The sequence below is a fragment of the Haliotis asinina genome, chromosome 1, assembly GCF_037392515.1.
Source record: "Haliotis asinina isolate JCU_RB_2024 chromosome 1, JCU_Hal_asi_v2, whole genome shotgun sequence".
Taxonomy (NCBI): Eukaryota; Metazoa; Mollusca; class Gastropoda; order Lepetellida; family Haliotidae; genus Haliotis; species Haliotis asinina.
The window spans coordinates 32,423,649-32,435,956 of record NC_090280.1 but is presented as its reverse complement, the minus strand read 5'-3'; the positions used below and the strand labels follow the sequence as shown (position 1 = coordinate 32,435,956).

General features: G+C 41.0%; 1 protein-coding gene across 2 annotated transcripts in view; it reads left to right on the top strand.

Annotated features, from left to right (window-relative positions):
- The window catches only part of LOC137290375 (D(4) dopamine receptor-like), a 99,169-nt gene that overhangs the window by 21,041 nt on the left and 65,820 nt on the right, over positions 1–12,308 (top strand). The window contains exon 2 of one of the 2 annotated variants that reach the window (XM_067821268.1): positions 8,868–8,905. The exons of the other annotated variant lie outside the window; for it this stretch is intronic. The gene's annotated coding sequence lies outside the window, so the exon portion shown is untranslated. The remainder of the gene's footprint in view (positions 1–8,867; positions 8,906–12,308) is intronic. 2 annotated transcript variants of the gene reach the window in all.

Genomic DNA, 12,308 nt, shown 5'->3' with positions numbered 1-12,308 from the left:
GGAGGGAGTTTATTTTACGCCGCTTTTAGCAATATCCCAGGAATATCACGGGGGGAAATGCATTGATGAGTTATTGCAGAATGAAGGTGAGAATTTATGAAACTTCTTTATTTTGGGGGGACACGGCGTTTCTGAGTAAATTCTTCCTCTTTCACCGGAGGTCAGGGACAGGCCAAACATTTGGAATCAATGCTACCTTAAGGATGTTGCCGGTTCATTATCAAGTCCTTTAAATTTATGAGTACTTAGCAGGTGACGAAGGAGTAAGAATACACTCCGAAAAATCGCGTACCACAAAAGAAAGACGATTAGATCCATAACTTCTGGCCTCATGGCGTTCAAAGACACTTTTGCAGAATACTTTGAAAACAAATTACAGGGAAATATTTGAGTTGTTGTACATTTACCGCCGTCTACCGTTTACTGGGGCGGTGGGGTAGCCTAGTAAATATAGCTTCGGAACCCACTGGTTTGTTGACAGTGAATGATTTTGTCATGAAATGTGCATCGCCTGCGGGATTCGAACCTGGATGCTAAAGTGTAGGGATGTCACTTCACCGACCTTGGAGGAGCGTAACCATTACGCAACACATTAATGAAGAACATCAAGTCATCTATAGTCATCTTAGCCGAAGAACCGGGTTCGATTCCCCACATGGTGTGAAAACAATTTCTGATGCCTGCTAAAAGAGGCATAAACCTAAACTCACTCTCTTTAGCCTACGACATATATCAGCGGAATCATTCATAAGTTTTAAATGCGAGAAGGTTGTCGAAATATTTATGGAGTCAACTTCAGACCAAACTATTCCGTGACGCTTGAATGTCATTCGTTCGGGATATTTTTTGTGGTTTCACATTTGTCTGAACACGTTTGATTAAACAAGGCATATAAAAGACCAACATGCAAATGAGTTTGCATTAGCAAGTACCTTATAGTCATAGCTGAATGACATCGTCTGGATCCCGTCATGTCTTTTCAGAAGAAATGCGATTTCATCTCGTTTGGTTTGTTCTAATACCATTCCTTTAATGCTCCTTTCTAAGATTTCATAACTTTTGAACGTCAAAAGTTAGATTAAACTTTATTTTGAGCAATGTTAATTGGCATAATGTCGGTTTACTGAGGAGGAATATAGCACTATTTACGTCACATAATGGTTCCATCTCCGTTTTCTGTCTAAGCAGGGATTTAATTACTGGATAAATGAGTTTGTGGGGATACAACATCCTCGTGAAGGTTCCTGATTTATGGTGGTGATATTGAAGGGACTGCTGTTGAACAAAGAGGCTACGTGGCTGAGCAGTCACTGATGCTGCTGTTAGCTGTGAGGTTAGATTATGAAGATGGGCTTATTTCTGATTCTAATCCACCCTTAAAGACGTCAAGAACTGCTTCCCATTGTAACTCTGATCAACCCATGAACCAAACAGTAAACTCACACAAATCAAACCATCTCTGACCCATCTCTCACAAACCAACGCCGACCCACCCTGAATACCAAGCATCAGCAGGTCGTTCGGGTAGCCTAGTGGTTAAACCGTTTGCTCGTCACGCCGAAGACACGGGTTCGATTCCTCACATGGTCACTATGTGTGAAGCCCGTTTTCTGGTGTCCCCGGCCGTCATATTGCTGAAATATTGCTAAAAGCGGCGTGAAACTAAACCCACTCACTCACTCACTCACCAAGCATCAACCAACACTCACAAAACCAACGCCGACGCACCCTGAATATCAAACATCAGCCCATAATTACCAAATCAAGTCAGTCCCTCCCTAAATACCAAACATCAACCCATACTCACAAAACCAACCCCTACGCACCCTGAATGCCAGACATCAGTCCACACTTCCAAAACAAACGCCGACCATACTTATAAATCAAACATCAAAACCACTCGCACCAACCCACCATACACCAACCCCAACCAATCACAAACCCACCCCTAACCAACCTACCACAAACCCACCCTCACCAACCTACCACAAACCCACCCTCACAAATCCAGCACGCACTCACACCCTCACTCATCTCCGATACTAACGTTATTTGAACTACAACTATCACCAGCACGCATGTCAATAACCTTCCTCAAGCTATAAGTACAACTGATCTGTACAATTTCAGCGCCGACCAAGAAATGCGTAAAATCATGAAAACCGGCATTTTCAAAGTTAAATCCGCGTTAGTGATTTGACGAGCGTGAAAAGACACACTTATATGACCTTTTGATGCAAAAGTAGCATTTAATGCGTCTTAGATAACGGTTCTTGACCCTGATAGCCTAACAGTAATAAGACCTTTTTTCTGCACCTACCTCCCAATTAATATTAACATCGTTTTCCCCGATCACGTAAGGCTTTGCCTTGTATTGCCAAACTGTCTGACAGTATTGATCAACGCGAGACCTCGCAAATTCCCGCGAGATTAGCATGGTGGCAGAGATTAGACATGAGCCCTGTTTTGGGACCAGACCTGAACGATTGTTCCTTGTATTGCGATCATATTATATGTCAGATGAACGACTATCTATAAATCGGTTCCCATTTATAGTATTTATCAACTTTATATCGACCTCGGTGAAAACTGATGATATTTACAATGCAAGATTTGCCTGAAATCGGATTATATTTTCTTATTGCCTATACGCTTTCCGAAATTGCTCTTATCGGACAGGTATATCAATACCATTACTATTAAATGACCGATCACTAGATATTGAAATCGTTTTTTGCTAATTCATGCCACGATTCATTCAGTCAAATGTCACATTGGGCCACAGCCTCTTCGAACACCCCCTACACCCCACGTGCACACATATACGCACGCACGCACGCACGCACGCACGCACGCACAAACCAAGCTTACAAACCCTAATATGCCTGAAATGATTTTATCAGTATTTAAAATAGACTCGAAATGACAACAAACATAAACATACAAAAGAGTCACATTTGTACAATTTTTTCATTGGTATAGATTTTTGATGAACCACATTGACAATACAACTCCAGGTTGCAATCCAACTTGAAAGAGAATTATCAGTCCCCAATCGATCAGATGGATCGAATTGGGTAATTTAAGAGGAATCAATTCCTGGTGGTCTAAATCTAGTTCCACGCTATATGTTATTTGATTAACGCCGTCATACAGTTTAGAGCAGGTCCTTAGCATTCCTGGCTCGTTCCCCGAAAGGACGATAATAAAACTCGGAATAGTCGAATCTTAGCATTGACATGAAATTGTCACGGCGTGACGTCAGAAGGACCTCGATTTATTTCAAAATGGTCTGAGCAAAGGAAACCGCTGATGTGGCCATTGTATACGCGTCTATCAATTTCCACAGCTTGTCTGTCATTTTGTCAAACCTTCGGGCACCTCGCCACGTCTCAAAGAATGTGGTCGGATACAGTTCTAGGCGGAATACGGCACCAAAATTTCATTCCAAGATTTTAATGTTTCTGCTGGCCCAATGACTTTTCTGTACATGGGGGCCAACGAAAGCAGTCCATATTTTGCTTCCATTTAGAAAACATTGGCCCGTTGGCAAAGAAGCGATGTGATCCATTCTTGGTCGACGCATTTTTATTATGAGACTGTTATTGGCAACACATACTGCCAGAATGATATGAAAGGGGTTTGAGTCCGTCCACGTGGATGTAATTTCAATCTGGAAGAATCGATGAGACAAGACAACGGGCCCTCGGGGCCAGGGCGAGCTGACAAGCATCAACCAACTGGTTCTAAAGCCGTGTTGATTAAATCTTGCACAAACGCAATTCCTCAAATCAAAGTTTACAAGGTAATTACGATCACTGTTTTAGACATTTTTGGCAAATACTCCTCAGAAGTGAGCGACAAATAGAATTCAGGTCCTTGTGAAAGATGTGCTAATAGATTGGCGTCTCCGCAACGCTGGACAGAGCATGGCAAAGACCTCTACTGGATGCGATGATGCTAGGTTACATGGAACCCACGCTGGAGCACTCGCTTTATCAATCGTACATAGTCCTTTAGGTATCCCCTTTCAATTTTGTACGCCTCTCTCTCGCCAATTTCCGATTGCGAGAAGTAGCTGAGAGCTCCCGTCTATGACAGATCCCTCGTCTTGGCATCTCTGATTAAATACAATCCAGGATTCTCAAGGAGAGATCTCAAAGACAGAGATATTCGCTTTGTTTCCATCGAGCCAGTCCACTACGGCCATTATAGTTCAAGTGTAGCTCGGACTTGTCATTAAATTGGAAATGTATATGGACGTGAAGATATGACGGTCATTTAATATTTTGATTATTTTCAGATTTCCTGTTTCAGGAGGTCTCCACTTTTGTAACGTTTCTTTGATTTTCGAAACTTTCTTGATATATACTGGGCTCCGAATTGGTTTCTGCTTTGTGGCAAGTTGGAAATCATTATTGTGGAATTTCTTTTGTTATTTTTTTTATTTTCGATAATATGTTATGTTCTTGGTTCTCATTTGGTTTCCGTTCTGTTTGAAATAATGATCATGAAAATGAGTGAATTGAGTTTTACGCCGCTCTTAGACATATACCAGCCAAAATACTACGCTTGATACTTGACTTTGCTATCTGTTCTACTTGTGACGTGCTGGTAATACCGACTGTGGCATGTGTTAATATTCTTGATTTTAGAAACGATGTTCATATCATCTGGGTTCTAAATTTCGTTCAGTTCTGTGGCATACTGGAAACTTGTTGCTTTTCTGAATTTTCGAAATTATATTCATATCTTCAGGGTTCTGAATTGGTTTCAGTTCTGTAGGATGGTTTCAGTAATGATTGTGGAATTTGTAAATGTCCTTGATTTTCGAAAATATTATCAGATGATCAGCTTTCTCATTTGTTTTCAGTTCTGTTTGAAATATTGATTATGAAATTGAGTGAGTTCCACGCCGCTCTTAGCCATATACCAGCCAGCATACTACACAACACTCTTTACTTTGCTACGTCTTCTACCACGAGTATGACCACAGATTCTACAACTGCTACAGCGACAACTTTTACCACTAGTATGACCACAGCTTCTACAACTGCTACAGCGACATCTTCTACCACAAGTATAATTACTACCACTTCTTCTTTCGCGAATGCTACGACTGCAATTACTACTACCAATGCTACTGTACAATAAGGAGTACTAGTATTTCAACGACTGCAATTACTACTACCAATGCTACTGTACAATAAGGAGTACTAGTATTTCAACGGCTGCAATTACTACTACCAATGCTACTAGTGCAATAAGGATCACAAGTACTACTATTACTACGTGTACAACGACATCAACAACTTTTATTGCGCACATCATATCTACAGCAGCGATTACTGCTTCGTCATCTTCCGACGGTCATTTCCCCACTGGTATTTCCACCTTATCTGGTATTTCCAGCACAAAAAGTTAACTATTCCTGCAGGTAATCAATATCGCCAACAGATCTACTGACGTTCATTGATTGGGGTCTGCCATCAATTGCCCTCTCTTTCACATCTGCATGACCCATGGACCAGCCCGTAGTTTTTCTCTTCTTGTCGTTAATGTTGTCTACAATAGTTACGTGCACAGAAGGGCGTGAAGGGAAGCCAACTGCGGTTCGCCGAGGTGGAAAATACACGGTTTTTGATTGTACGTCATGGAAAGCAAATATTGAGTGTATGTATTGCTCGTTTCGAGGGGTATAATCGTGGCAGTGACGATGATGGTAGTCGGTTGATCGCTCGTGTAATCAAAAGAGCTTAATGTGGAAAGTTTTCAGTGTCACATATCTGTTTTCAGATAATAGGAAATTCATCTGGAGGTAGCCAGTTGCTGCGACTTTGTTGAATGTGAGATTCATATACACTGACTTGAGTCACCTTCCGACATACTTCCTGGTTTTCTAGAACACCTGCTGCTTTCTGTGAATCCATGCACGTGGTGGTCTTTTTAGTTCGATCTTTCTATCTGTCATTATAGTCACCAGGTGTTGCTTGTGGCCGCACCTGACTTAAGTGGGTTGTTGTTTAGGGCCGCACTCTGTATACCAGCAATATGGCGGCGGTCTGTAAATAATCGAGTCTGGACCGGACAATACTGCGACCAACAGCATGAGCATCGACCTACACAAATGGGATACGATGACATGTGTCAACCAAGTCGGTAAGCATGACTACCTGATCCTGTTAGTCGCCTACAACGCGCGCGGTCAGTGTGTGATCTTGATTTGAATCAAGATGCAATTATGAATTTAACTGAATTATTGAGTGAGTGAGTGAGTGAGTGAGTAAGGTTTTACACCGCTTCTAGCAATGTTCCAGCAATACTACGGCTGGGGACATCAGAAATAGACTTCACGCATAATATTGTATCCATGTGGGGTCTCGAACCCGGTTTTTCGCTTCCCATTGTTGCCTTCGTTTGGTGGTTACCAGTCTCTTTAATGTCACAAGAATAGCAACAATGACTTACAGACGTCAGGTAGACAGCCCTTTTCACACACTGCACATACAGAAGGCCGCAGTGATGGGACGTCTTCACATCCTCCGAAACGTCCCTGGTGGTTCCACATGGCAGTGATTCCTTCGAGAAGTCTCACTCCCTGTCACAGGACTGCGTGTTGAGTGGGCAAGAACCCCCAGGCTAGTATGTGTGTACGATTAAAGCCTTCATTGACTCCGATCTGTTTGATGAGATACCTACGAAGATCGCGTCAGACATGTCCTAATGATAGTGAGTGAGAGAGGTTAGTGTTACGCCAACGTTGGAGCAATATCACGGCAGGGGGACACCTGAAATGGGCTTCACACTTTGTACCCATGTGGGGAATCGAACCCAGGTCTTCAGCGTGACGAGTGGACGTTTTAACTACTAAGCCACGCCTTTAATAATAAACAGCACCAACTCTAAAACTGAAACAAGACCAATCATCATCATCATCATCATCACCCATCATCTTCATCATCATCACCCATCGTCGTCGTCGTCGTCATCATCACCATCGTTACCCATCACTATCACGTGGTATCACACAATGAAGAGGGAACGAACCAGGTGTTCTCTCACTCCAGTCGCTATATCGACGAACTAACGATTGAAGTCGGTGTTGCGTTATGCCATCCACTGAACACATTTAACTTACAGTTTATCCTCGAGTTGTTGACATACACTGTCAACTGATCACACAGTGATCGAACCCTGTCGTCTTGAACGTGCTTCGAGCCACAAGGAAACGAGCAATGAATCGAACTGAGTTATCAATTTTCTCAGACAGCGTTGAATAACCCATCCCAGGTTACATGGCACCTTTGATATCCTGATCAGTGGGTGGCGAGCGTGCATTCTCGTCAAGCTCGTCAAGGATCGTATTAGCAGCCTACGTGTTGTCTTACTGAAACATAAACGCCGTGCACTGTCTTCGCTTGTATTTTGGAGCTGACCCTTGTGTATTTGACCTTTTGACCTTCCACACGTGCTGTATCCCTTGGGTAGATCTATGGTATCCTTTATCCTTAAGTATCTCCGTATGCTTCTAGTTTCAACATTCTTAGCTTCAACGTAACACAAATGTTTCATAGATTTTGTTCTATTTTCAACCTATTGCTTGTGTTGGTTACCGCAGGTCCCGTAGCTCACCTCACGATCTATCAAAGCCGTGTTTGCTTATGCTGTTAAAATCAAAGAGAGCAGTACGTCTAAGTTTGGCAGTTCCGAAGTCATAACGCTGATTAGATTTAACATTTCTACTTTTAAATTTCAGAGTTATAACAGATATAATTACATGAGCTAATTTGATAAAAGCCAACTAAACACATTGTAGGTAATTCCGTGGTTTTAATTTGCCTTCCAAGTGTTTTACGTCTATGTGTCTAATATTATCACAGATTATTGTATTTTACAGAATCCCATATTAAATAAATAGTTTATGACGTTACTACTTTTGACTTTGTATTTGGAACTAAGACTGAAACCTGACATTTGGAACATAATTTACCAATGAACACAAAAAGAATTGTAATTAACAATAGTTACTTCAGTCAATGAAGCCTTAGCCTCTACCGCATCCCCGATGCTTTTTCTAAAGTCATCGACAGGCTGAAATAGTGAATGAGTGCCTTACGCCTCTTTTAACAATATCCCTGCTATATCACGGTGGGAAACACCAGATATAAACCTCACGCATTGTACCCATGTAGGGAATCGAACCCGGGTCTTTGGCGTGACGATCGAACTCTTTAACTGCTAGGCTACCCCACAGCGCCGACATGCTGATAAAGAGTAGCACTATTGTTATCATCCTTTTCGTCATCATAATCACCTTTCGTTTATCGTCCACTGTAATGCTGTATTTTATAAAACTGCTGCTTGTGAATGCCTTAGGACGTATGACTGTATTCGAAATATTTTTCCCAACTGATTTCCCTTCACAACAAACGGAGCTTATTTTTTATGATAACCTGGTTATTCTCTTGCGCTCATGTTGGTCATTTCAGATACCTTATTGTAGATGAAGCCATATCCACTATATATTTATTGTGTTGTCGGAATAAACAGTGTAGTATTGTTTTGGAATGCCCAAACTTAATGTTCTTTAATTCAAAATCCGGAAGTAACGTTTCGTAATTCCAGGATATTTGAAACGCCGCCATATCGGCCGGAAGTGATAAGTTTTATTACCCGTAGGCAGTAACGTGTAATACCCTTAAAAGGGTGCACTCCCACAACACAGACCTCCCAAAACGCAGACCTCCCAAAACGCAGACCTCCAAAATGCAGAGACGGACAGACAAGCACAACAACTCTGTTAGGTGATGAATGCTGGACAAAGTATTACGTATAGCATAATGAAGTATTTTTGTTTTGTTTTTCAGATGGAATCCGTTATGTAGTCAGGGTAATAATTGAAAAGGTAAGTGTTGTCTTAATACACGCTAGAGTGTGACGAGCCATATGTTGACGTAACTTTCTTTTGACTGTCTAGCGTGGTGACTTAAACCCGGGTATGATTCTTTCAGGATCGGTTGTATTATTTGCGAATGGTCTAATTTGTTATGTGCAGTCTTCATGTCGAACACCTGCTGCCATTACATTTTTATTGTGGATCATTAACACTCGTTCTTTCTTCTTACTGCATGGTGACAATGACTGGAGTGTCTGGTTCGGGCCCGATTTGTTTACAAACAACATCATACAGCTGTAATACTGCTGAAAAAAATACCTGCTCATTCTATAGTCACAACTGGACAATCGACTCTGCTATAGGCAGAGATATCTTGATATCTGAAAAGGGTTTCTCCTCTTCTATTTTATCCATTTTTGAATACGTAAATGCAATTAAAATCACAAATCCTCACTAAGCGTTTCTGAGTTTACGCGTTTCTGAGTTTACACATGTTTATGTAATACATATACAAAGAGTAACTCACAGTTTATACTTACCCGATTGTGACGTCATATGTTTAGACGTAATAATCATACAACTTTGATGTAATCCGTTGATAGAATCCGTGTCACAATATGAACACAGTCATCACCACACTCTTGCCTAATACTTACACATCTTTCACATAATACACGTTGTCGATATGTTCCATGCAAAACGTATATGAATTCTCTAAAAAAAACCCGGAAACATTGACATAATGGCTATGCTGATAAATGTATAGTTCTTGCAAGGCGTAGCAAAGTTCTTGCACAGAATCGTTGCTATACCAAAGGTACTGAAACTTGAAAGACGTTGACGTAATCCTTACAAAATATTGACAGATATAGTACTACAGCAAGTCGTGGTAAACGTTGATGCAGTTCACACAGAAGGTGCTCATAATAATATACGAGGTTCCTATATAACCCTTGTAAGAAACATTGATCGCAAAATAACATTGACGTGTACAGCAGCGTTGCCGTCATATACGTTGAGGAAGAACGTGCATGATGCTCGCTAAATTCTTTCGATGGCGTAATTGTCATACAACAATAAGTCATAACCTAGTTACTACTGACACATTGCCAGGGATCTTCACAAGATGAAAAAAGCTGTGTTGAAGATACCCGTAACATCATCGGCTATTGAATTGGTAGCTTCTTTGAGCGACATGTTTTGAAGTCGGGGAATAAGATAAGGACAAACTTTATGGATGAGCAACCTCTTTATTGAAATCGGTGTTTTAACTGAATCTGTCTTCACCATGTTCGTCCAGAATTCGTAGCACTACGATATTCGTAAGCCTACTAAAAGTAATACTCTATGTTCTTACGCCAGCTATTGTTTACGAACGTTTAACGGTGAAACACTGACGGACAATTCATAAAAGCCATGCTTCGTCAACATGGACCGTTACAAATGCGGACATTGGGCCATTACGAACGTTTAACTATCAACATACTTTGTATGAAATGTTTCCTAAGCCAGTGCAATATACAATCAAATATTTTGACATGTTTGAGTGACAGGTGTTGCAGGTAAACCACAACATGCTAACCTGTTCTGCGAACATCTGGTGCCATGGCTGGTTTTACACGGAATTAATGCCGATGTGCAAATAATCATATATCATATAATAAATACCATTTACTTTTGACATCACAAGGTGAGTGAAGATAGAGCAGCCGGTTATTTGACTACACGTTTCATTCCAGTTGACATCCATGTTTTCAAAAATTCACGAAGACCGGTGGTCAGCTACCTGGGTTGATATCGTATTCCAGTTGTGGAGATCGATACTCTCCATGTCAATCAATGGAATGTCTGGTTGAGACTGGTTTATTTATAGATTTCCGTCGTACAGCTGAGTGCGGGGTTAAACAACTTTCAAACAAACAAGCTTTAAAATTCTCTTGTTATAGGATTTCACACAGTGAGTCCCCTGAGGGCCCTTCAGAAACTTATGACACCGGGTTCGAATCCCAGATTCTTAATGATTGTGTTTCCAGGGTTTTCATCATATCCTTTTACTTCTGCGATCTGAATGATTTTCGCTATACAACCAGCTGACAGGAGTGACAAAATAGACAATGTTTTGTGGGGGGTGGGGGTGGGGGGTTATAAGGATGAGAATACCAAATGCTATCACTCGTTTCGGTGACATTTGGACGCGTTTTGTGCGATTCGGCGGCGCACTGATGACGTCAGGGGTCATTTGAAGAGCATTCGGGACGCTATTCCAGGTACATTCGAGCTGTATTCTCACTTAAGTCGAAATCTTTCGATACATTTGAAGCTTATTCCTACTGAAGTTCAGCAGCAACTGAGATACACTCCGACTCATTCGAGGCGCATTCGGGACATTCTGACAGGATTTTGAAATGGCGTGTCTTTTCCATTGTTCTTCGAATGTATTCAGAATGCTTAGAATGCAGTTCGAATGTAGTATGAATACTTGGAAAGCAGTAAGGATTTTTAAAATGCAGTTCGCATGGACCTCATATGCCGCTCGATATTTTCCACGTCGAATGAGCATCGGAAATTTTGAAGGTTTGCAAAACATTCCGGCATGTTATAAGAGTTGGTACGAATAGTTGGAATGCATTCGGAGTGCAGTAAGAAGTTTTAGAATTCAGTTCGAATTTCACGTGTCTCCAGAAATGTTCATTCCGACAGCATTCCGTCTCATTCCGGATCATTCCGGCTCATTCCGGATTATTCCGGCTCTTTCCGCCTCAAGTGGGAAGGGGCTATTATACAACATTTTCTCAATCATCATGTGCAATAGATGTGCTTACACTTCATAATCCATGTTTCAAAAAAGTCTTTCAGTCATCAATAACGATTACACGATCCTCATGATGCAAAAACACAACTAAACACAGTTTTTTGTGAAAAATTACTTGTCCATCAACAAGCGATGTTTATAAGGCGTTTTAACGTAAACAGATATCTAAATCAAATTATTTTTCAAAACGTGAACGAATTATATTGAAACCAAAATCGATTTTTTAATGACGTTTTATTTTTCTTCCATCCCAGTAATTATATGACTGCCATGTGCTCGTCACTTCTAGTGGTTTGTAGCCTAGTGATTAAAGCGTTGAGCCGTCTCGCCGATACCATATTGTTATTCGATACCATATTGTTGCAATGTATGAAGCCTATTTCTGGTCTCGTGATATTGCTCGAATTTAAAACAAACTGACTCTCTCATCCTGACTCTGACACTCTCTCAACGAATATAGTGAGGTGCAGAATCAGATGTGGTTTAACAACTGCAAAGGCCACAAGTTCCTTTTCTGTTGATATTTTATGAAAAACATGTCTCAGATGCTTAATATGAAACGTGAGAATGACAATCAGTGTCAATCATTCGTCAATGTCA